At 42.4% G+C, this 27,976-nt stretch overlaps 1 protein-coding gene across 1 annotated transcript in view; it reads right to left on the reverse strand.

Annotated features, from left to right (window-relative positions):
- Nucleotides 1–27,976, reverse strand: part of GLOD4 (glyoxalase domain containing 4) — a 354,560-nt gene that overhangs the window by 63,572 nt on the left and 263,012 nt on the right. The window lies entirely within an intron of this gene.

Below are 27,976 nucleotides of genomic sequence, written 5' to 3' on the forward strand. Positions count from 1 at the left end.
CCTTCACAAGATCAACCCCACTGGCTCTTCTACCTGCACACAAGAGGCCCATTTGTTGCACAGTAGCAGGAGTCAGGAAAAGTCATACTTCCCATTCGTTCCTGTCCAGGAATCCCACATCATCTCATATACTTTGCAGTGTCAGTGGGTGGACTGAGAGCAGGCCAGAACGCTGGTACTGTATGGCCGTCTATCCCAGTGGAGCATCTCTCTTCTCCTGTGGCAGCTCTTCCAAGCTCTGCTATAACTGTCCTCTGAGAAGTATGTCTCCCCACGCTGAATTCCCCTTGGCTTATTGTGCAAGGTGCTCTCCTGGCAGGGTGGCTTCACAAGGCTCAAGCTCCACAGGCTGAAAACCTAGTGCTCCAGCTAGGTGTTGCCCATGCAGCAAGCCCCATTCCCCCCTGTTCAGGATGGGCGAGCCAACAATGGCTACTCACTCACTTATCCCCAACTGCTCCTACAGATGTTCATGCTGCCACTCAAACTCAGGTCATCTAAAATGTAGTCAGGACTTTACTCTTCTACACCATAAAGCTGGCTTAGTAAAGATCATGCTTAAGCTGCAGTACAGGCAGGAGTCTGTAAATCTAATCTCCTTCTGCCTGAGGCATATCTGTACAGTTTCTGAAAAAGCAGGACCAAGAGAAAGCGACACAGACTGTTTTCGCAATAAGGCATGAGCAACCATGCCACAGCAAACCGAATGAAAATGTTTTTGGTTTGAACATACTAGAGTACACGTTATCAGTAAAGTCAAACCTAAAGTTGATTACATATATATAGGGATTAGTGTAATTTCGACGAAAATTTCTGACATAGGGTTCAAATCACCGAAAATCCATTTAGCTGAATATATTACTGCCAGAGTATCTGACCCCCCCCCCCCACTGTAGTGCGATCTCAGAGTGAGAATACTAAAGTAGAGGGTACAGTTTAATATTGTCTAGTATTGTTTTATACTGAGCAGTCCCTATTAAAAGGGTAAGTAGTTTATAACCTGAGTAGGTGGGGGACTATGCCCCCCACACCCGCCATTGTGGGGGGCTGTGCCCCCCATCCCCACTTTAATATTCTCACTTCAAGATCGCACTACAGTGGGAGAAAAGGGCAGTAATATTTTCTGCGATTTGAACCCTACGTCAGACATTTTCGGCTAAATGTCATATATATATATATATATATATATATCTATATCTATATATATCTATATATATATATATATATATATATATATATATATATATATACACACACACACACACATATATATATATATATATATATATATATATATATATATATATCCACACATACACAAACATGTTTGTGCATGTATTTTAAATATATATATATATATATATATATATATATATAAACACACACACACAGTTGCAGATAACTTTTGTCAACATCTTTTGGTTGACTAAACAGATGGTTGAGAGGTGTGTGATAATTGCTCAGTCTCACACACCTGTCAACCATCTGTTTAGTCAACCAAAATATGTACACGTACAACCCTCTACTACTACCACCTAGGAACATAATTTGTGAGAGATGCAATTACATCAAGCACCTAGTTTCATTACTCTCTCCCTAACAAGGCAGTATATCTGGCACGGACAAGGCCGTCAACATGAACACCACACCTACACAACACACCCCCACATATGCGGAGGTCCTCAACAAAAACATACTCAAACAAAAGATACCTCAGAGGCAGAAACACCCACGAACTCCGCTGCCCACCACACCACACATAGTCCACAAATCTATGTCTCACTGCCACTAAGGCCTAAACATAAACCCAACATATTAGTCATAGGAGGCTCCATTGTGAGACACACAGATGTGCCCCTCACCAGGCTGGAAAAGGAAAAAGTCACGGTTAGTTGTTTGTCGGGTGCTAGAATCCACCATATCACCCATGCACTCAAGTCTCTCAACAGGTACTGTTATGACTCTGTCAAAGTCCATGTTGGCGTGAATGACTTGAGATTTATGTCAATGGACTACATGATAAGAGATATGATCAAGCTCGCTGAATGTGCCCCAGGCATGTATGTTCCTAGCCTTAAGCAGCATTCTACCATCACCCAGCATTAGCGTCAATATAAACAAAATGATTGACTAACAATTAGCTTAGTTTCTGGTGTTATACCAAGAGGATCCAGTACCTGACAGCCTAGGATGACATGACTGATAAAGTACGATGCTTTGCCAGAGATGGCCTGCATCTGTCTCCCTTGGCCTTCAGGCTCCTGGCAAAGGCTCTTGCCTCCCCCATATTGCCCTTTTTAGGCAATGCCATGAGGCCAAAACTACCAACATGAAAATTTCATCAAAATGTAAATTAAAGGTCATGCTGCTAAATGCTAAGAGTCTAAACATGAAATGGCACTCATTGCAAGCATTCTTAACCTTGGAAAATGCTGACATTTGTGAAGTACAGAAACCTGGTTCAAAGCTGTGGAGAGCACCCCAGCCATACCAGGTTACTCATCCTGTCATACATTCAGACCCCAAACCATTGGCAGCAAAGCAAAAGGAGGTGGAGTTGCAATATATATAAAAGATATACACACCTCCAGGCTGGTCAAACAGTATGACGCACAGGAAACAGTCTAGGTGCATTTAACAACTGACAAGACCCCTATTTAAATTATAGCTAACTACAGACCTCCAACTTTGACTCCAGATGCCCACTCCACCTATCTGGACCTCTTCAAATCTATCAAGATTCAACCCTTTACCCTGATCCTGGGTGACTTTAACTTAGCAACCAAAGACTTGAAGAAATATTCATGCCAAAACCCAAATGCCCAGAGATTCCTTGATTTCGTCAATGCAAATGCCTTAGACCAGTTGGTCGACATCCCCACAAGAGATGGCAATATCTTGGAATTGGTATGAACCAACATAAGTAACCACTGCAAAATCCCTACAGTGTCATCGTCACTGGTAAGATCCAAACACAAACCAGTCACTTTCAAAGTCACCATCTCCCCCCTGTCCCCTCTAGCTAGGAACTACCAAAAAAACTTCTCCAAAGCTGATTACAACCTCCTGAGGGAAGGTATAAACAGCTTCACAGCCCCCCCCTCTCTCCATAGGAACTGGCACATATGTCAAAACCTACACCAAAATACTATATGAGCATTTATACAGCTGCATGGAATCAGGAATACCCAACAGGATGAAATCCTCATCCTCAAGGAAGAATAAACCTATTTGCTGGACATCTGCAATAAGTAAACTATATAGTAAAAGGAAAAAAATGCTGTCAGGAGCCAAGGTGCCTAATTGGAAGCAATCTCTCCTTAGCCTGAACAAGCAAGTAAGAGCACTAGTGAAATCCTCCAAAGCAAACTGAGTCCAAACCGGCCACATATACTAAAGACAATCATAAGGCCTTTTTCACATATGTCCACAATCTCAAGGGAAGCACCCAAATCTGCTCAGAAGTGGTGGTCAAGGATACCACATACACAAATGCTGTAAATACAGCCAACCTGCTGGCAGACAGGTTCAGTGAAAACTTCACTCCTCTGCCCCCTCCCATCAGTAAAACATGAAATCCTCAGTACCCCCCCCCCCCATCTCTAGGGAGCAAGTTATCACTGCCCTCTCAAAGGCAAAAAATACAGCCTCCATGGGACCTGATAACATCCCAGGCTGCATCCTACATGAACTCAGATAGGAACTTGCAACACCATTAGGCACCCTATTCAACCAAAGCCTGAGTACCGGCTTTGTCCCAGCCAAGTGGAGGACAGCCACTGTCATTCCTTTGTACAAAGGTGGAGCATCCACCAATCCAGGAAATTACAGACCCATCAGCCTAACTAGCCTGATCTGCAAGGCTATGGAGCAGATTATCATGGACCCCATTAACAAGGACATTGGCAACCTCCAGACACTTGATCCCACACAGTTTGGTTTCGTCAAGCGGAGATCATGCCTGTTAAATTTGCTCGACTTCTTTGAGACAGTCACCAAGGCCATATACATGGGGAAGACGCTGCAGACCACCTACTTTGACCTAGCCAAAGCCTTCGATACTATTCCCCACTTAGATATAATTGATAAACTCTCTCAACTAGGCATTGATTCGTATGTTACCAGATGGGTAGCAAACTGGCTCACTGATAGAACCCACCTAGTCAAAATAGGGGAAGCCACCTCAAGCAGTAGACCCGTAATGAGTGATGTACCCCAGGGATAGGTTTTGTGGCCTCTGCTGTTTGGGATATACTTTTCTGAGGTGCAGGCCAAAGCCAGTGAGCTATGGCTGACCAACTCTACAGAAGACTGCAAGCTGGGTGCTGTCATCAATTCCCCTAGTGATAGGGATATCCACCAAGAGGGTCTCACCCAAACAAATGACTAGTGCCAGAAACATGGCCTCAAACTGAATGCCAAAAACTGCATCTTCATCCCTTTGGGGAGAGTGATGCCCCCACAAATGATCACATTGATATTAAGTTCCTAAGTACGCAATCAGTCATGAGGGACTTGGGCACTCGGGTTTACAGCAAACTGACTTTTGACCACCACATTGGCTCCATTGTAAGGAAAGTTTCTACATGGCCCACGTCATTAGTAAGGGTATCTCATCCAGGGACAAGGTGGTCATAACATCCCTATATTCTTCCCTTATAATACCCATTATTGAGTACTATGCCCCTTTCGGATTGTACCTCACAAAGCACATGCAACAGCTGGAGTGATCACAGAGGTTCCTCAGCGGGAGAATCCAGGGCCTCAAACATCTACCTTACACAGACAGGCTAAAGGCCTTGTCCCTCTACTCAGTCTCCTACAGACTCCACAGAGGTGACCTCTGACTGGCATACAAAGCAATCTCAGACCCTGCCTTGATGGGACTGCTGCATATGAACAAGTCAAGCTCTACTAATGTAGCCTGCAAGCGCAACCTCAACCTGGTCTGTGACATCAATAGGACTTGTTGGTAGGACAGATTTGTGTCCCAGAGACTCCCCCTTTTGTAGAACAGACTTCCTCTCTATGTCAAGCAGAGTACCTCATTAACCCTTTAAGAGCAACGTGGATAACTGGATGGGGAACAGAAAATACACCCCTGGGATGCCACCTGTTCCCCCTGCTGGACAGTGGCATAGGGTGCTGACTTGTTGGAACATGAGCTAAATTCTTGGCTAGGCTTGTAAGGACCTCAGGACTAATAGCCTAGTAACTTCCTATGAGTCTATGATCCAAAGGATCTTAGAAAATGGATGCCTTCTCTTTTCCATGCACACGGAAACTCCATTATGCCTTCCCTTCCTTTCCACTCATCCCAAAGGTCCTTCACAACATTCAAAAAGACGATTCAAAGATCTTGTTGGTGACTCCTTATTGGCAATATAGCACCGGTTCTCTCTTTTTCACCTAGCTATGGGGAATAACCACAAGTTATTCCACAGAATAGGCTTGCCCACACAACAAAAGGGCTCTCTCATTCAACCACACTTACATACTTCGAACTTCATTGTTTGAATAATAGGATTTTAATTCCTTTTAGGCACCTTTATTACCTTCATGACATCCTCACAGTAAAGGAGGCAAGAAAACTTGCAATAAGAAAATCTTATGTTTCTAAATGGAAAAGATTTTCTACATGGTGCTACAGTGCAGTACAGTACAGGACCCATACCCAGTGGGGATCACCATTATCCTCCGATGTGTCTCTGCTCTACTCAGCTCAAGACAGCATATGCCTCTATTAAGGTGCATCTGTCATCCATTTCAGTTTACCTGTCTATTGATCCCTTCCTTTCATGTTATGAGGTCAGTTTCTTAAAGGTATCCTCTACATTGTGCTTCCCAAGAAATCAATTCCTTCTTTTCCTTGGGACCTGAACTATGTTCTGGAAAAGTTAACCTTATTCCCCTTTTGAACCAGGTTCATCTGCTCCTTTAAAATTTCTGACTTGGAAAACAGTTTAATAATGGCTTTAATATCTGCAAAAGCATTTCTGAGGTGTACGCTTTCATGTGCTCTCCTACTTTTACTTTTTCATTAAGAGACAGTTAACCTCAAAACTAAGTTTTCTTTTACGGCAAAAGTTGTAACTGAGCAGTCTCTGAATCAATCCATCCATTTTCCTGCATTCTTTCCCAATCTACAAAAAATAATTCATTTTCTGGATGCCCACAGAGAAAAGAAATTACCAGAAAATCTGACTGACATTATGTCTTATGACAGAAAAAAGTTAGCAATTCTTGGGCTTTCAGGCCAGTTATTTTACATTAAGAGGGTTCGTGGTCTGCACTCTTGTGGGAGGAGAGGCTGGACTCTGCCCTTCTGAGCTGGGAATTTCTGGTTAAAGGCTTATAGTGCATGCATATCTGAACTGCTTCTTACTGAAGTTGGTGCACCTTGTTTGCTGTGGCATAGACTGGATTCGGGCCTGCTGGATCTAGCTTTGTTTGTGTAACTTGAGCACTAATCCAGGCATTCTCTATAGTATTAAATTGTATTTATTACTGCTTGGTAGTAACTTGATTAAAGTGCAGCTATCATTCTAAGTCTTTTGGATTAAGCACTTGGGCTTCAGACCAGTTGTTTTACATTAGGAAGGTTTATGGCATGCACTGTGGTGGAAGGACAGGTAGCTTTCATCCTTCTAAGTTGGGAACTGCTGATTGAGAGCCCAGTGTCTGTTATTCTTAAAGTGTATTAGTTCTGGTTTAGGCACTTGGGCTTCAGGCCAGTTATTTTACATTAAAGAAGGTTCGTGGTCTGCACTCTTGTTGGAGAAGAGGCTGGACTCTGCCCTTCTGAGCTGGGAATTTCTGGTTAAGGGTTTATAGTGCCTGAATATTTGAACTGTATCTTACTGAAATTGGTACACCTTGTTTGCTGTAGCATAGACTAGATCCAGGCCTGCTGAATCTAGCTTTGTTTGTTTGCTTGTTATTTCCCTGGAACGCTAATTCCACCTAATACGCAGCTTCTCAGCGCTTCTGTGGATCACTAATGATATCTGCATTGCTTACTGTACTTATTTCCTTGTTTCACTTGAAAGAAAGTTACTGTTTGTCGTTTTTGCATTTAAGTCACCTGTAACACATTGCACTTAAGTTACCTGGCACTTGCTCACTAAAGCAATTATGTAAGTCAGCACTAAAAATTAAAAAGCACTACACCCTCACTCCCCACTTGCCCTTGTTTTCAATTATTAAGGAATTCTCAATATTATTCTAGCATGTCCAAAGGTCAGTTGCCAATCGCCTCTCTGGTCCAGCTGGTGAATCTGGGAATCTTGAGGCAATGTTACAACTGCCCCATATACACAGACAACCCTCTCCTCCTCCCAACAAATTCCAATACATGTGAGAGATGCAACCATATAGCCAAACTGGAGGCTAAGCTCTCTCAACTCAGTACTGGAATAACCAGTCAGGAGGAGAAGGAAACCACACTCACTACAATTCCAGTCTCACATAGACCTACCATGACAGCAAACCAGACACATAATCACACAAAAACATACTCGGAGGCTCTAAATAAAGATCTGCCTAAGCAGCAGAGACCTCCAAAGCAGACACCCAAGCAACCGCTACCCCAAAACAAAACATGTGCAACACATATCTCACAAAGCCAGTGTGCCGAACAGTCACAGCCCTTAAGACTAAACAACACACCTGATACACTTGTAATAGGTGACTCTATCGTCAGGCACACTGACGTCCCGCTCACCAGGCTGAACAAGGAGAGGGTCACGGTGAGCAGCCTGTCGGGTGCTAGGATCCACCACATAACACAAGCACTCAGGTCACTACAAGGCAAGTACAAATATGACTCAGTCATTGTCCATGCTGGTGTGAATGACCTGAGATGTACCTCCCTGGACTACATGAAGAGAGACATAAAGGAGATCTCTGAGCATGTAGCCCAGGCCGGTATGACCCTGACCTTGAGTAGCATCTTACCCTCACCAAGAATGATGCCACAATATGAAGACAAGGTGATCAATTTCAACAATTGGCTTAAGTACTGGTGTCATTCAAAGGGGATCCAATGCCTGACAGCTTGGGATGATATGCTCGACAAGCCACGATGCTTCGCTAGGGACGGCTTGCACCTGTCACCCCGGGCTTTCAGATATTGACCCCCATAGTGCCTTTTTTAGGCAAGGCTCAAAAGACAAACCCACCTCCATAGGTATCACAAGGGATAAGAAACTAAGAGTAATGCTACTCAACGCCAGAAGTCTAAACCTCAAGATGCACGCACTTGAAACTCTCCTTAGCATGGAGAACATCGATATCTGTGCAGTAACAGAAACCTGGCTCAGGGCTCCCGAGAGCACCCCAGCACTACCAGGTTATACCTCATACCATGCTTTTCGACCCCATAACTTGGACCGAACCACAAAAGGAGGGGGAGTATCGATATTCATCAAAGATACCCACACTGCCAGGTTGGTGGCAAAGCATGAAGCATCAGAGACTATCCATGTGCAACTAACAGTGGGTAAAACTGCTTTCCAGTTTATAGCCTGCTACAGACCACCCTCCCAACCCAGGAACCCCACTCGGCCTTCCTGAGAACACTGGAAAATATGAAGGTCTCTCCAAACACCATTATACTGGGCAACTTCAACTACCCAAACATAGACTGGGAGCATTACTCTAGCTCCAACACCCTAGCCCAAAGGTTCCTAGAATTTATAAACTCAAATGCTATGGAACAACTTGTTACCACTCCCACAAGAGGGAAAAACATACTGGACCTGATCATCACCAACATGGGGACTCTATGCCCCAGACCAGAAGTGTATCCCTCACTGGTAAGATCAGACCATAAACTAATCTCACTGGATATTCACATCCCGACCCCACCCCCCGCCCAGAAAACCACAGTGAAAAACTTCTCTAAAGCAAATTTCACACTCCTCAAAACTGAGGTGGAATCCTTTAAAGCCCCCGGGCCTGTGGAAAATACGGCCCAGACCGCAGAATCCTTTATAAAAGCATTCTATGAACACCTTCAGGAATGCATGGATCATGCGATCCCAAATAAAACCAAGACCCAATCCTCCAAAGGCAGACGCCCTGTCTGGTGGACCCCAGCCATAAACAAACTATACAATAGAAGGAGGAAGCTACTAAATGATACAGCAAAATCCCAAAAAGGGAAGGCATCACTGATCAGTATTAGCAAAAAACTACGGGCACTCATAAAATTGTCTAAGGCCAGCTTCGAGAGAAAAATTGCACAGGACACTAAGGATAATCACAAGGCTTTCTTTAGTTATGTTAGGAACCTGGGTGGGAATTCCCAGATATGCTCAGAATTAGTCCAAAATGACAAAAAATACACTGAACCCACAGACATTGCCAACATCCTAGCTGACAGGTTCAGCGCAAACTTCTCCCCCCCTTCCCCACCAAAAGGGCAAATATCTATCCCAGCAGAGTGCTGCCCCCCTGACATCTCAGATGCTCAGGTAAGAGCCGCCCTCTCCAAAGCAAAAAACACAGCATCAATGGAACCAGGCAGTGTCCTGGGCTGCGTCCTACATGAACTCCAAGAAGAGCTAAACCCAAACATAAAACTACTGTTCAGTCTTAGCCTTACTACAGGATATGTGCCCAAAGAGTGGCGTACAGCAACAGTGGTCCCTCTCCATAAAGGTGGTGCCTCAACGGATCCTGGAAACTATCGCCCCATAAGCCTGACTAGCTTGGTCTGCAAAGCTATGGAAAGGATCATCATGGACCTCATAAATAAAGATATTGGGGACCTACAGACACTGGATCCTACCCAGTTCGGCTTTGTTAAGGGCAGATCCTGCCTCTTAAACCTGGTTGATTTCTTTGAAACAGTCACCAAGGCCATTGACGAGGGGAAGGTGGTCCACACAGCCTACCTGGACCTCACAAAGCCTTTGATACAATACCCCACTCGGGCATTATAGATAAGCTCACCAGCTTAAATATAAACCCCTATGTCACTAGATGGATTGCAAACTGGCTCAAGGACAGAACCCACATAGTTAGAATTGCTGGAGCCATGTCAGCCTCCAAACCAGTTACAAGTGGTGTCCCACAAGGCTCAGTCCTGGGACCTCTCTTGTTCGGTATATATTTCTCGGAGGTACAGGCCAACACGGAAGGACTGTGGCTGACCAAGTTCGCAGATGACTGCAAACTGGGCGCCACAATCGACTCACCAGCCGACACAAGCATCCTCCAAAAGGGCCTCATAGAAACAGACAACTGGTGCCAGAGCCATGGCCTCAAGCTAAATGCCAAAAAGTGTATAGTCATCCCCTTTGGCAAAAACAAAGTGCCCACAAATTACCACATAGGTGGTAATCCATTAAGTACAGAAGAAGTGGGACCTGGGGACCCAAGTTGATAGCAATCTCTCATTTGACAACCACATGGCCAAAGTGGTTAGAAAAACATTTTATATAGCCCACCTAATCATGAAGGGATTCACATCTAGATCAGGGGAGGTCATCGTGCCTCTTTACTCATCCCTCATCAGGCCCATAATTGAGTACAATGCCCCTTTTGGGATGTACCTTACCAGACACCTGCAGCAACTGGAAAGACCCCAAAAGTACCTCACCAAGAGGATCAAAGGGCTCAAACAGATGCCATATGCTGCCCGGTTAAAGAAACTCCAGCTCTACTCAGTGGCATACCGCCTGTTCAGAGGCGATCTGTGCCTGACGTATAAAGCCATGTCCAACCCGGAATTAATGGACATGCTGCACCTCAGAAAATCCAAATCCCATCGATCTACACGCTCGAGAGACTTGAACCTCAGCACTGAAATAAATAGGACATGCTGGAGGGACAGATTCATAACCCAGAGGCTCCCTTCACTCTGGAATAAAATCCCAGTCCAGATTAGGCAGAGTCCCTCATTGACTCTCTTCAAGAGGAATCTTGATGAGTGGATGGGAGATCATAGGTTTACCCCGGGTATCACTTCAGTGTCACTGTTAGACAGAGGCACAGTATACTAACCTCGAAAAAGGGCATAGCAAAATAAATTTAAAATGGGTGGCAAAAGCCAAACACATTCTGGCTAGGCTTATAAATGCCCTAGGGCAGATAGCCTAGTATGAACCTATGAACCTATAATTCCAGTCTTAAAAGACCATTTGAAGGTGGTTACTTCTTTCCATCTCCTTCTGTTAATCTTTCCATTTCAAAGCATTTCAGGGATATGTGAAAGTACATACTACCAGAACTACAGCTACTTCGGAACTTTTTTTCAGGAGCCTCAACTCTAATTGCACTCTAGATGTAGCTAGTTAGTCTTAGTTTCACACTTTCACAAAATATTACAAAATGGATGTCAAGAACCAAGGCAAGTTTTGCCTGGATCATTCCTCAAGGTTTATTAGACTAACTCTGTTTTGTCAACCTCCATCCCTTCCTCCTAAAAGCTTTAGGAATCATCCAGTAAGTTAGGAATAATGTCACACTGATCTAACAAAGAACACAGTTCAGTTGTGCAGGATCGTTGTGATGACCCAACACTGGACCAGTAATCAAGGAGCCTCAATCCTCACCACTGACACCAGTGTGGGACATACACTGGGAGGATGACAGGTACACACAGTATTTCTAGATGTAGCTCTCTGCATCAAGTGCAATTTCTCTTAAGACCACAAAGAGACCACAGTCAGTCCGGGGCTGATTTTCTCCCTCTTTCTCCAGATCACCAATAAGACTCCCCATTGGCACAGCTACAGAGCTGAGATCTCAGCAGAGAAACCAAGCCAAGACCTACCAGCACCCTCTCTGTCCAACCAGTGCTTTGTGTCTCTGCCCAAGTAGCTGACTTGAGGTTTGACCACACACACACACACACACACACACACACACACACACACACACACACACACACACACACACACACACACACACACACACACACACCTGGGAAAGGCTGACACAGGTTTACTAGCTATGCCCCCTTCTGCCCAGACTATAAGGTAGTTACCACTGCCACCAGTCAACTCCTTATCAACTACAGTAGGCCCTTAACAAAGGGTGTCCAATCTTACTGTGTAATATTAATATTAGTAAAAACGGTAGTTTGACAAAGAGCAAGGCTATTAGGAGTGGCCCACAGTGTCACCAAATAAATATGCAAGTACTCTTAAAACTTAAATATCTCTAGACAAGATCAGCCACAGTGAAAGTTTTAAATGTATCTGATAATAAATAATAAAAATAGAAAATACTCAGTACATAGTCACAGTGACATCAGAGTTCAAAACCACAGGAAATATTTAAAACAACATTGCAGGACAGTCTCAAATAAATAAAGAAAAATATCTAAACTAAGCTTCACTACATTCAAACTGTAACTAAGAGAGTTACTATAACCCAGACACTTATGACAGAGCAAGGTGGATCTGTGATGAATGGTTCTTGCCAGGTCTAAGACCAAATACAGAATGCTCTGTCTCTCTAAGAGACTTCTCAAATTAATATCTCAAACATTACTGCTATGATAAGCTTGCAGAATGACATTTCTTGTCATCTGACTCTATCCCAGTTGAAACCCCCACTGCTGGAAGCTGACAGTATTTATCATCTACCTGTGAAAATACAGACCTCAGATCATTGGCAGATGCTGGAAGTCATAAGACAATTACATTCCTCCACATTTCAAGACTAGTAATTATTTAACCCTAAAGATAATACAAAAAGCTTCTCAGCACAGACTCTTTCTCTGTCTCACTGAAAACTGAAAGATACCCTCTTTTATTGTATAGCCATAAAGTAATTTCATTTCAGCTATTTTTCTGAAGTTAACCTCCTGTATTCCAGTTTCCACTGTCAAAATATATACCTTTAAACAGTTATAACAGTGCATGTACATTTCTGATCAATTCCGGTAGGGCACACTGTGGTTACATTTCAAACAGCACTTTGCACAAACTTTTTCAACATACACTTCTGTACCAGCAGTTTGATATACACGACATACAATTCTAATACATTTGTAACACAAGCATCTTATATAAATCATGTTGATATTCACAAATGACATTAATTATTTACAAAATTCCAACAAGCTGTGCTGGCAGTATCTTCCTTCACCCCCCCCAAGACGCAAGCTATTTTTCAAGTGATCCTTGAGAAAATTGCTTGAGAAGGATGAGCCTATCTGGGAATACATTACCCCATACCCTGTTTTGAGAGCTCATCTGAAGTGGCATTGCTAACCCCACTGCAGTGATGCACTGTCATATCATATGCCTGCAACCCTAGGCTCCACCTTAGTAACTTGGCATTTTGCAGGCTGGCTCAATGTAGCCATGTTAAGGAATTGTGGTCAACTACAGTGAGTTTTCTTTCATACAGGTAAATTTGAAGTTTCTGCAGTACCCACCCTATAGCTAGACATTCATTTTCTACAGCTGCATACCATTCCTCCCTGGATTGGAGCCTTCGGCTGAGATATACCACCGGGTGCTCTTCTCCCTCTGAGGAAAGCTGGCTGAGTACAGCCCTCAACCCATAGTCTGAAGCATCCACCTGCATACCAAATTCTTTGCTTTAATCTGGACTGGCTAACACAGGGGGTCTTCCCAAAGCTCCTTTAAGCTTCTGGAATGCCTGCTCACATGCTGGGGTCCACACTACCTCAGGGAGCAGCTATGGTACTATAATTGAGGACAAACTTTCGGTAGTACTCAGCTGTCCCTAAAAATGCTCTCACCTGCTTTTTGGTAACAGGGGCAGGCCATGAATAAATGGCTTCCACTTTGGCAGGTTCTGGTCTGATCTTACCACTCCCCACTCTATGTCCCAGGTAGGAGACCTCTGCCATAATGACCTGACACTTACTGGGCTTAATGGTAAACCCTACCCTCTGTAGTCTGCCCAGGACCTCCCTGACATGCTGAAGGTGCTCTTGCCAGGAATGGCTGTAGATGGCAACATCATCCAGGTAAGCAAGGGCAAACTCCTCTGAATCTACCAGCCTCTGGAAAGTTGGTGAGGCATTTTTATCCCAAAGGGCATCTTTGTGAACTCATACAAGCAGAAAGGAGTCAAGAAGGCTGACCTCTCTCTAGCGTTGGGAGTCAAGGGCACCTTCCAGAAGCCCTTGGTAAGATCAATAGTGGTAAGATACTTAGCCCCACCCAGCTGTTCCAGGGGTTCATCTGTCCTAGGCATGGGGTAAGCAGCTGACTGTGTGTGACTATTTAGTTTCCTGTAATCCAAACAGAACCTGGTGCTGCCATTCTTCTTTGGTACCAGCACCACTGGGGAGCCCCAGGGACTGCTGGACTCCTGGATTACACCTAGTTCCAACACTTCCTGTATCTCGTCCCTCAGAGTCTGTTTGACTCTCTCAGGCACTCTATAAGGGGCTTGTTTAATAGGCTTTTGGGGTCCTGTATCCACTTGGTGCTGTACCAGGTGGGTACACCCTGGTTTCTCAGTGAACATGCCCCCAAACTCCTGTAACACTGCTTGGATTTCCTGAACCTGGGTAGAGGATAGCTGCTGGGACATTGCTACCACTTCCACTAAGGTGTCAGTCCAAGCCTCACTGAGGATATCAGTCACCAGACCCCCCCTTGAACTCCTGCTGCCATCAACTGAAAATACTTAGCACCACGGCCTCCCTATCACAGTAAGGTTTCATCATGTTAACATGATACAATATGTGCCCCTGCCTCCTGCCTAGCAGTTCTACCATGTAGTTAACATCACTGACCTTCCTTAGCACTTTGAAAGGTCCCTCCCAAGCTGCCTGCAGCTTGCTGTGTGTGACTGGCATGAGAACCATAGCCTGCTGCCTCACAGCATACTCTCTAGCTTGAGCATTCCTGTCATACCAGACTTTTTTCTGCTGTTGGGCTCCTGCCAGGTTCTCCTGAGCCAAGCCCATGAGTTTCCTGAGCCTTGTCCTGAGGTTTAGGACATATGCCACAACAGACTCCTGGAGGGATACACGCTCACCCTCCCACTCATCATGAATCAAATGCAGAGGTCCCCCTCACCCTATGCCCATACAGCAATTCAAAGGGTGAAAACCTGTACATTCCTGAGGCACCTCTATGTAAGCAAACAAATGGGGGCAAATATTTGACCCACTCCCTCTTAACCTGGTCTGCAAATGCCTGTAGCATGGTCTTTAGTGTAGAGTTTAACTTCTCCACCAGACCATTAGTCTGGGGATTGTAGGAGGTGGTCTTTAGGTGCTTCAACCCGCAGTGCTTCCACAGACAAGCCAGCAGGTCTGACATGAAATTGGCACCTCTGTCAGTCAGTATTTCTTTTGGGAAACCTACCCTGCTGAAAATGTCTAACAAAGCATTTGCCACCTTTTCTGCCTCAATGGAGGACAGTGCCACCGCCTCAGGGTATCTGGCAGCATAATCTACTACCACTAGGATATACTTCTTCCCTGTGGAACGTGGTGTACTCAGAGGTCCCACAACATCCATAGCTACCCTCTGAAATGGCTCGTCAATCACAGGCACAGGCACCAAAGGAGCATGGACCTTGCCTCCTGCCTTGCCTTCCTTTTGGCACTGCTCAAAGGTCCCGTTGTACTCTGTTACATCCCTGAATATCCCAGGCCAATAAAAGTTCTGCATAATACTGCACATCTCTTTGTACACTTTATGCCCATATGACTTGCAAATGAAATGTCATGGCCTATGGCTAAAAGTGCCATATGGTAGGCTCTGGGCACTACCAACTGCTGTATTCTCTCACCTTCTAGCCCTCCCTCAGGGTTCCACTCTGTATACAGTAACCTTTTGTCTCAGTATACAGATTCCCCTTTTCCTTGAGAACTGGGTGCCTCCCTGGCTACCTCCCTCAAGCCTTGTAATGTAGGGTCTGAGAGAGCTAAGTCTGTCTTAACTCTTCCTTTGTAACCCTTCTCAGCTCCCCTTCTACAAAAACTGTGGTATTCTCCGACAGCGGTGCCTCACTGTCAGCCTGGGTACTACTACTCACCTCTGCCCTTGCAGTCACTCTGTCCAAGGGAACATCAGTACCCACAAGCAGCTGTAACTCACCTTCAGTCTCATTGCTACAAGGTACAGCCCTCCCTGAAGTAGCCACCTCACCAGTCCTAGATTCAAGTGTGTGGTCTGTCTGGGTCACCCCAGGCTACCAGACACACATGCTTGTCTCCAAGCCTGACTGTGTGTAACTGCATGCACACAAGGTACTGCATTATCAAAATCATTCCCTATCAGGACATCTGCAGGGATATCCTCAAACACACCTACTTGCCTGCTTCCTTTTCCACTCTCCCAGTCAAGGTGAACCGCAGCAAAAGGTATCTGGAATGGCTCCCTCCTAAAGCTCACTGAAGTAGACTGCCCAAGCAAGTAGTGCTCCTCTTTAACTATTGCAGGCTAAACAATGGTTAGGTTAGAGGCTGTGTCTCTCCTAGCAGTGGTCTGTTTCCCATCTACTAAGACAGGATATAACCTCTTGTGGCAGTTTGGTACCCTTGGTGTCTCCAGACAACTTATTGCTGGCATTCTGTCATTCTCACTTACTGGCTCCCCTACCTTTTGTTCCCCACCTTGTCTCCATGGACATCTATATGCTACATGGCCCCACTGGTTATATTTAAAACATTTAACCCTTGATCCTGGCCATGTACCTGAACTAGTGGCTTCCCCTGTTACTGGTGAACTCTGTTGGGGCGGTTTAGGTTGCCCACCATGGGTTCCTTTAGACCCATGAGCAGCACTGGGTATCCCTTTCCTGTGCAGAGATGCCTTGCTTGCTATGTATATGTCTCCCTTTTCCCCCCAATTCATCTGCAGTATTGCATTCCCTATCTGCCAACCAGATTCTCATGTCCTCAGGCAAAGTGCTAAGGGCTTGTTCCCTCAGCAAAAGGTCTGCCAGCCCTTCAAAAGTGGTAACCTGACACCCACTCACCCACCTATGAAAATAATGCTTTAATTCAGCAATATAATCACACACACTTTCATCTGCCTTACATCTATGTTCACACATTTTTCTTCTATAAGCTTCATGTGTTAACACACTTTAATAAACAAATATTAACTGTATTAAAACTTAAGTAATCAGCATCAGACAATTTAGAAACAGCAGTTACAGCTTTACCATGGAGTAAGGGGGGTCAAGAACTGTACTCAGAGCCCTTGGTCAACATTATATTGTTTACAATCCCTTTCAAACATATGAATAAAACTATCAAAATTATCACCCTCTGTAAACTGCGGAAGAGATTTACTGACCTTTATTGCTTCCTGGGTTTGGTTACTCCCTTCCTAGTTACCTCCATGACACTGGCAAAAAGTCAGCATTTCCTTTTCACGTTGTCCCTGCCTCTCATTTTCTTCAGCCTCCAAAGGCCACAGTCTCTATGCTGATTCTATTTAAAATCATTTGACCTCCAGTTCAAATCTCTAACTCCAAACTGATTTTTAAGTTCTCTGAGGCAAAATTGAACTGTTCACTTTCTGAAAGTTGTACTTCCCCAAGGCCAGTCTGGTTGTCTTCCTGGTTGCTGGTCTGTGATGCAGCTGTGGTTAAGGCTGCAATAATTTCTCCTTTAGTCAGGTTGGCATGCCCCAATCCTTTGGATTGGCACATCTCGGCCAACTGGTTCCTTGTCAGCTTGCCATAATCCTCTGCTGACATCCTTGCCTGCCCTCCCTGAATAACTAAGCTAACAAATAAATAAATAAATAAAACTATTGTGATATGAAACTCTGAATGTCTACTGTGTGGCTGCTTGAGAGTACAAACACCTTCTTTACTGACCACTGTTTTCAGGCTACAGGAGCTCAATATCCACACCACTGAATCCCAATATGTGGATATGCCACCACTACCAACCAATAATGTGATGACCCACTATTGGATCAGTAGTTAAGGAGCCCCAATCCTCACCATTGGCACCAGTGGGGGACGTACACTGGGAGGATGGCATATACACACAGTATTTCCAGATGCAGCTCTCTGCATCATGTGCAATTTCCCTTAAGAGTACACAGAGACCACAGTCAGTCTGGGGCTGGTTTCTCCCTCTTTCTTCAGATCCTCAGTAAGACTCCCCACTGGTACAATTATAGACGTTTGATCACAGCTGAGGGACAAAGCCAAGACATAACAGTACCCTCTCTGTCCAACCAGTGCTGTCCCCCTACCCATGTAGCTGACACACACATTTTTTGAGGTTTGATTTACACACAACACACACACACACACACGGGAAAGGCTGACACAGGTTTACTAGCTATGCCCCCTTCTGCCCAGCCTATAAGGTAGTTAAAACTGCTACCAGTCAACTTCTTATCAGCTACTTTAAGGCCCTTAACAAAGGGTGTCCAATCTTACTGTGTAACATTATTATTAATACAAATGGTAGTTTGACAAAGAGCAAGGCTATTAAGAGTAGCCCACACAGTGTCACCAAATAAATATGCAAGTACTCTCAAAACTTAAACATCTGTAGACAGATCAGCCACAGTGAAAGGTTTAAATATATTTAATAATAATAATAACTAAATAAACAAGAAAATATTCAGCATATATTCACAGTGAGAGTTCAAAACTACAGGAAATATTTAAAACAACACTGCAGGGCAGTCTGAAATAAAGAAAAATATCAAAACTAAGTTTCACTATATTCCTGACACTAATAATAGTGTCACTATACCCAAGAAACTTACTGATAGAGCAAGGCGGATGTGTGGTGAATGCTTCTTGTCTGGTCCAAGACAAGAACACAGAATGCTCTATCTAAGAGGCTTCTCACATTAATATCTCAAATATTACTGCTGGGATAGCTTGCAGAATGACATCATTTCTTGTCATCTGACTCTATTCCCTGGTGAAATCCCCACTGCTGGAAGCTGACAGTATTTAGCATCTTCCTGTGAAAACACACAGACCTCAGACCTTTGGCAGATGCTGGAAGTCATAAAACTATTACATTCCTCCACATTTCAAAAGTAGTAATTATTTCACCCTAAAGACAATACAGAAAGCCTCTCAGTACAGACTCTGTGTCTCTAGCTCATTGAAAACGTAAAGGCACCATATTTTATTGCGTAGCCATAAAGTAATTTATTTTCAGCTATTTTTTTCTGAAGTTAACCTCCTGTACTCCAGTTTCCACTATTAAAATATATACATTTAAACAGTTACAATAGTGCATGTACACTTATGTTCTAGTCCATTAGTGTAGGGCACACCGTGGTTACATTTCAAACAGCACTATGCAAAAATCTTTTCAACACACACTTCTGTACCAGCAGTTTGATATACACATGACATACAGCTCTAATACAGTTGTAATGCAAGCATCTAATATAAATCATGTTGATATGCAGAAATGACATCTAATTATTTACAAAATTCCAGCTAGCTGTGCTGGCATTTCCTCCCTTCATCACAACACCCAACCTCTTTCTCCCTATTTTCTCTTTTACTCCTTTCCATGGTGGATTTTTCTTTGATTTTCACCCTCTCTTTCCGTGTTTATCCTCTACTGATATTTGCCTCAGTCCTCTTCTCTGGGGCAAGAAAGCTCTTATAATTTTCACGACCCTATGCCCCTCAAGTACCAGCACGTAGTCTTGTACATAGGTCAGAGGTATGCCATGAGAGGAAGGTGTTTAAGCTTTTGTAGACTGGATAGACACAGGGTATCCTTGGTCAGATATATCCCATAAATCAGGAATACTGCAACAGTGATCTAGTCAAACATCAAATGTTACAGTATGATCTTGCTCAACTGTACTTTCCACAAAATATTGTCATAATTTTGGCAACAAGCAGTCAGTTAACATGCATGTTTATCCCAAAGGGATGCATATAAACACAAAAAACAACTTACATGCATAATCCAATAAGTATATCATATGCAAGTGAATACATGGAACTTTCAGTTGACTTATAAAACAAAGTTTCTGAAGATTTAGTCATAAAGTATTAAAAGTTCAATTACCACACATATACTAAGGAAAAACTTGCAGCTGTCATCAGCATCTCATATGTAGATCATACATAGCACACTAATGAACAGTGATTGGCTTAAAAAAATAAATACGTGAAAATACAACTTAGTACTTGGAATTAACTAAATAGTCCCAGAGAGCAACTTTACCAGCAGTTCTCAGTCTTCAATAACACTTGCCACGGAATCTGTCCACACTTAATGAAGCATGTTTTTGAGAGCCTTCCCAATACTGTGAATGCTCAGCTGGTTGATCCGCCTCCATTAAGGGCTGAATCTTGTGCAGACAGTCTCTCCATCTTATCTAGAAGAGTCCAGCTCATTACCTTCAACAACCTTCTCAGATTTATGAACTATATCCACTGATTTAACTGGCTGCATAAGGAGTCTCACTCCATCAGGAACAGAGACATTAAGAACAGTAGGATACATCACTTTAAATGTATTTTTTAGACAGTGTTCCTTCATAGCATCAGAAATTATGTTTGCTGTTGGATTTCATCCTGAAAAATAATAAGAGATTTTTCTACCATCTATAATGTCCCATTTGCCAAGTCCTCAAAAGTACAACAGTACCTGGTCTTTTTAGAAAACAGTTTTCAAACAAATCCATGATAATTTTGCATTGCTCAGCAACCATGTCTGATGCTGACAAATGTTGGTTTTCAGAGAAGGTTTTCACTGAAAAAAGCAGCTCAAGTTATAAGTTTGCCTTTTGTGTATTTAAGGCAGTTCCAGTCCCTCCTTTTCTAGGAACTATATATCTCATACGTTCTTTCATTGAGCCTTACCTTCTAATTAAATCAGCTTATCTCTAGTTTTTGCCAACTTTCTATGGATCTCTAGAATTTCCTACCTCATTACCAGAAACATAGGGCAAGGCAATTCAAGATGGTGTTAGCCTGTGCAAAAGCCATCTTGACAGTTTTCTCTCCTCATGATAATTTCTGCAGAAAACCATTCAATTTAGATGCAAGTTTTTGAAGCTTAACAAAAAAAGTGATAGTCAACAAAGGCTCCACGATTAGAAGAGACAAAGATGCATCTGATTTTCTTCTCAGCTTCTTTTTCGCCACTCACTTTTGTAATCATGTGTTCTGTTAATAATTCCAAAGTTTTAGACATTTTGGTAGCCATTTAATGCATTTTTCAGTTTGCTTGACAAGCACCTCTCACATATTTAAGCTGTGCTGTAATATACTTTGTTGATTTTGACAAAATAAACTAGAAGGAAGTTTTCTATGGTGTCATTGAGAGCAACTACAGAAGACCCCTTTCTTCCCCAAAACACTGTTTTACTTTTGGTAGTTCTCTTCCTGCAGCACTCTTTTGATGGGGTGAAATGCCCGGCTAGGGGACAGTGGGGGATGGGGGATGGGGAGGAGAACAGAAGGGAATTGTACAGCCTCAATGTACCACAATTTTTAGCAACTTGTCCAATACAACAGCATCTCAGTTCTTCACATGCAAAGACAGATGACCCCCCCCCCAACTGCCTACAAGGTGGGACAGTCATGAATGGTTTAGACTGTTGATGACCCCCCCCCTGCCGGAGGACCATGGTGCCTCAGCTGCTGTCTGTTTATGCCTCCGGGCTGATTATCATTCTAGAAATCACCACAGCTACTGTTATTTCCTACCAGATCATTGGGTGTTCTGTTACTGTTGATCATGTCAAAAACCTATGCTTGTTTGGGATTCAAAGTAACTTGAAAAAGGTCTCAAAGGTGGTGGATCCGAGGATAAGGATGCACACACTTTTCCAGATACAATGAAATGACTATGTAGAAGGCCTCCAGCTCCTCTGTCCTGCTAAGTAAAAAGGTGGACTGCTAAAGGACCAGAAATGTCTTCTGCCAAGGCTAAAATCGTGGTATGAACAGGCACTGAGAGTAGCATATACACAACAGTCTGCATCGCCGGTGTTGGTATCAGTGTTACATTTGAGATTTAGGGCACCATATCCTACTGCCCAAGTCCAAAGTCAGATGAGGGTGACACGTAATGAATCAGCATCAAGACCTTTGACTATGACTGTTCAACCCTCAATTCCACTGAAATACCCATCAAGCCAGAGTTCAACGTTAGACACCACCCAAATGGATGGAAAGCTAATACTGGCATCAATAAAAATGGCACAGGAACCATTCCAGACAATCCAAAGACCTACCCTGGGCTCACAGGGATCTTAGACACCAACAACATTAATGGGGCTCAGAGGGATCTTAGACACCAACAATATTAATGCTAATGCCACAGGCAATGACAGAAAATTTCACATCAGAGGACTCTATGCCAAGGGCTATGGTTACAGCACTGAAATCATAGCTGACTCTGAAAAATGTGTTAGTATCAAAATTGAGGTCTGCTGGTTTCAGTCCAGTCACATTGGGACCACTGAGGACAAGTGCGGCTAATAATCATGGAAGACACTATTTGACTGACAGAACAATCATGTGTCAGAAGAATGCTCCTGCTCAACTTGTCCACTAATACAGTGAACTTTAATAATCTCCTTCCCAGGCAAAAACGGCTTAAAACCAAACCATAACCCATAAGTGAAAGCCGTTATGCCAAAAACACAGTCAGTTATGTATATCGTACAAAGATGTCAGAAATAAAAATAAGATCTCCAAAGTCCACCTCAGTTGTTAAGTAGTACAGAGTGGATTAGCAACACAATTCACAGTTCACTCTCCAAGATTAGATTAAGCAATTTTGTTCTTGGAAAAAAAGGAACTTCCTCAGAATCTGGATAGAAACAGCATAACATCCTTAAAATCATGCATTTAAAGACAGACATAGTTTTTGCAATTTTGTTCACCCTAGTAAAATACACTTGGTTATATTACATTCAGATAACATGAAAGAAGTCTAAAGTGGAAGCAAAATTCATGATCCTACCATTTTGACCACCACAACAGAAATATTAAATTCAGTAAAAACTATATAATAACAATAAATAATAGTGTGTGTCATAATGAGCATAGGTGAACATTACACCAAACATAAAAATAAGTCAAAAACACATGAATGAGAAATATGTAAATAAAATTGTAACTGCTAACCTAATACCAGTACAGTACAGCCACAGCTGCTAAAAAAAAAAAAAAAAAAAATTATTCTATTCTAATTTTAAAAATCGTTTTTGTTTAGTACTGCAGAGATGGGAAACATCTCAAATATGACAGTTAGGTAGCATTAAGCCCGAGTTGCCATAACAGTTCCTTAATCTCTAATCTCAATGACCAGTCCCCTCCTCTGGCTAGATATTAACCTTTTCCAGTATGGCAAATTTAAAATCCCCAGGTCCATGACAGCCAAGGGAGTATTTGTAAAGTGTGTCATTTTTGTTCTTCACCCTGATGTCATACCAGTGTTCATAGATGCTTTTACTTAGTGAACGTTCAGTTTTTCCTGTATAGAAAACTTGAACAATAGCTACACAATGAAATGTACACTATCCCACATGTCTTATAATTCCGCTTCCAAGTCTAATAACACTACCAATACCATTCCTAGATTCACTCCCATGCATTCAGCACATCGGGCAATAAGTGCCCTTCAGCACTCTTTTCTGTAGCAGGTACTTGCGCACACACACACACACACACACACACACACACACACTCTGTCACTCACTCACTCACTCACTCACTCACTCACTCACTCACTCACTCACTCACTCACACCTAGTGCCAATTTAGAGTGTCCAACCCACCTACAGCACACACACTCTGTCACTCACTCACTCACTCACTCACTCACTCACTCACTCACTCACTCACTCACTCACTCACACCTAGTGCCAATTTAGAGTGTCCAACCCACCTACAGCATATCTTCGGAATGTGGGAGGAAACTGGAGCACCATTACCTGACTTTATCAATAAATGTGGCTTATAGGGTAAGACTTCAACCCTTGTGCAGCCACTATAGGTCAATATTTTAGTTTCTCTGCCCCCTTGTGTACTTTTGAGATTTCAAAAAACAAAGGAATACAAGGATTTTTTTTATTAAGAAATATATAGGTGTCAACATCAATTCTACCCTCCAAATTAAGTTCTTCCAAAAATAAATCAATGTTGTGATTAGTTATATTGATCTCGCCATGTGAGGATTTAAAATACGTATTTGAGTCATACAACATTTCCAGCACATCTGCGGAATATTGCAGGGACTCAACAATAACAGTACCTCCCCACTTGTCTGGTCTCATCACTGTTACAGACCTATCATGCCTGATGGAATTAAATTTCAAAAGCTCCTTCTGTTTTAAATTTTTTATTTTGGGGTGTTTCTGTTCAATAGCCAATTTATAATAATCACTGGTACAGGCCTTCTGAAAAGCCTGTAGTATTGGATGCGTGAAGGGGGTTTGAAAATGTTTCTTTTCTTGTTCTCCTTCGTTTTCATCTCACTCTTCTCATTCTTGGTTGTCTTTCAGTTTTTCCCGGTTAGGGGTCACCACAGCGGAACTCCGGTCCGCTAAAGTAGATTTTAACGAACGCCAAGGTGCCAGCTCGACGTCCAACCTTCAACAAAGGCACGCCCATTTATGCATGTCTTTTGAACGCCCATCCAACCGCGGGGAGGACATGGAGACTTCACACAGAAGGCACTCCCCGCACTCCAGCCGAGAATCGAATGGGAGAACCTCTTGCTGTGAGGCAACAATGCTACCGCTGCACCACCACGTTCTTAAAAAAAAAAAAGCTAAATTCAGTTGCTTAATAAATAGTTTTAACTCAAACAGCGAGTCCACTACATTAAAACCTAAGGGCAGGATCACATTTAAACTTTTTCGAAAAAAGACTAAAATGCTCCTTAGTAATAGGGATGTCACAAAAATTAAATATATTATACCCATTGTATGGCCTTGTGTAACCATCGTTATGAACACAAATCACCATTATGACCCCCTCCTTTTTCCCTGTCCTCTCCCTTTCTGGTTCCTTGTTTTGTTGGTCTTCAGCTCGCAAGTGTCTCTAGATGGACTTGAGGCCTCCACGTAAGAGGTCATAGCCGTTAATCTTTCAGACTCTGATTCATGGGATTTTTTGAGTAGAATATCCCTCCCCTCCCCTTTGGTCAGAGAATATGTATTTTCTTACAATAGCTCTTACTGATCTCTACTTGTATTCCCAAGGAGGAAGGATTGGAATTTTTCCAAGAAAGTTTGGTGAATTACTCACCATTTTCGGGGGATGACCCATCTTTTCTCATAGAACTTATGTCTATAGTACTGAATAATAATTATATATTTTTGAGGGTGGAATGTTTCAGACAAGTAAAGGGTGTGGCAATGGGTGCAGTTTGTGCCCCCGCCTATGCAAACCTTGTTCTTTAGCTTGGTAAAAAGTGCACATTTTCACTTCACCTTACTTAAAAATTCTAAGCTTTACTTTAGATACCTGGATGATTTATTCATACTATGGTTAGGTCCACAATTAGCAATGGGTGATTTTGTGAATTATTTAAACAACACAACATTCCTGAAATTCACATGGCAATTTAATAAGAAAGATTTGAACTATCTGGACACATTCATTAGTAAGAGTAATAATGGATTTGTTAAAAAGATATTGCAAACCAACATTTAGTAATTCATTTTGACAGTTTCCATCCATTGTCACAAAAAAGGAGTTTAGTGAGAGGCCAAGTTATTCAGGCAGCATACAGAACTTCAAGAAGAGAAGTGATTAATGAATTTCAAAAAGTGGAGGGGTTGTTTTTAGAGAGAGGATACCCCTCCCTTGAGGTTTATTCAGTAGATTAGTGAAGATGTTCTGTCAGAATAGGGTATAAATATATACCATTACTGGGACAAAGTTTTAAAAAGGTTAATAATAAACTTATTACTGTATCAACACAGTCTGGAATTGATTTTAGTAGGGCACTTTTTACTGAATATAATGAATGTGCCAGCTACATTAAGAGCATAATTAGGAGACTTTGGATTATTATCAAAGCCTTTCCAATGTACACAAATATTTTAGGTAGTGAACCAACTTTTGTATACAAAACCACTCAATTTTAAACAATATATGGAGAACAACAAGGAATGAAACACTAAATTGGTGAAGAACGAGACCTCTAGACGTGTTTACTATAAACATTGCTCAAACATTATGATTGATGAACAGATAAAGTTGGATAATGGTACTGGCAGTGTTAAGGAAGGGTAATTGTAAGATGTGAGGTAGTGTATATTTCATTGTGCAGTTATTGTTCAAGTTTCTATATTAGAAAAACAGAACATTTGCTAAGTAAAAGTATCTATGAACACCTGTATGACATCAGTATGAAGAACAATAACAACGCACTTTACAAACACCTCCTTGGCTGTCATGGACCTGGGAATTTTAAATTTGCCACACTGGAAAAGGTTAATAACCAAGAGCAGGTGACTGGTCATTGAGATTAGACTGTTATGGCAACTCAGGCTTAATGCTACCCAGCCCCCATGTTTGAATGAGAAGGTTTCCACCTCTGCAGTACTAAAAAAATGATCTTTGAAATTAGAATAGAAAGGACATTTTTTTTTTACTATTAGCTGTGGATGTATAATGTTATTAGGTTATCAATGTACAGTTAGAATTTTATTTACACATCTCTCAGGTTTTTAACTTATTTTTATGTTTGACATCATGTTCAGCTATGTTCATTATGATAACTCACTAATCTTTACTGTCTTTGCTGTTATTATTATATAATTTTTACTGAATTTAATATTTCTGTTTTGGTGGTTAAAATGGTAGGATGATGAATTTTGCTTGCACTTTAGACTTCTTTCATGTTATCTGAATATATTATAACCAAGTGCATTTTACTAGGGTGAACAAATTTGCAAAAAGTATGTCTGTATCTTTAAATGCATGAGTTTTAAGTATGTTATGCTGTTTCTATTCAGATTCAGAGGAAGACTCGTTTTTTCAGAAATGAAAGTGCTTAATCTAATCTTGGATAGTAAACTGTGGATTGTCTTGCTAATAAACTGTGTACTACTTAATGCATGAAGTGGACTTTGGAGAACTTATTTTTATTCCTGACATCTTTGCATGATGTACATAACCGACACATTGTTTATATATATATATATATATATATATATATATATATATATATAATGAACTTTCCCAAGATGAGATTTGTAAGGGGGTTGAAAAGCAGTCCTATTCACTCCTGGTGAGTGTGTCTTTAAATCTTGGGCCCGAAAAGGGTGGATTCAAAGCTCTCTGCAAAATTGTGGAGACACATCCAGCGACATCCAGCGTACTGCTCTAGACGTGCCATCTTCTATGTTGGACAAACGGCACACAGTCACACGTTCACATTTGAAATGGATTGTAAGGTTGCAAACTGTGAATTTACAATTTTTCCTGACTCTGCTGTCATAGTACTAGAGAGTCAAGTTAATCTTAAATCTTATTTGGTGTGCAAGAGAATTCAGTACACATAAGGCTAAGCGCAAGTTCACTTTCCAGGTCTCTCCATGGTCAGAGACTTTCAGCTTGGGAATGGACACAAGTGAGCTCTTGGAAGAGATCCTTTCATGATGATGGCTTCTACTGTGGGCCCTTCTGCTCCACTGGGGCCTGTCCTGGAGCACAACCAAAATTGTGTTGGACATGTGGACTATGGGCTCCATGGCTGGGTCCTTCCATGCTCAGTAGGACATCAGGTCAATCAGCTCATCCATCGATGGACAGGGACATCACCAAGGGAATATAGATGGGCCAGCTCCAAAGGCCTTAAGAAAAAAACAATTCCTCTTGGGAAGGGGCATTGTTGCACCAGACCCTCCCCTTTGCTGAAGTAATTCCGAGACGTCCCCAAAGGGGACTTCTTTGTCAGTGAGAGACTCCTTTGGAAAGTCTAAATGCCTCCTTTTGCATGAGTGCTTCCTATACTCTTCTATGGTTGGGGTGATACAAAGAAGAATCAGAAGCTGAATGTGGATTCTTCTCACAAGCTCTGTTGAAGCCCACT

Source organism: Protopterus annectens, chromosome 13.part0 (genome assembly GCF_019279795.1).
Source record: "Protopterus annectens isolate FY-2018-M chromosome 13.part0, PAN1.0, whole genome shotgun sequence".
Taxonomy (NCBI): Eukaryota; Metazoa; Chordata; order Ceratodontiformes; family Protopteridae; genus Protopterus; species Protopterus annectens.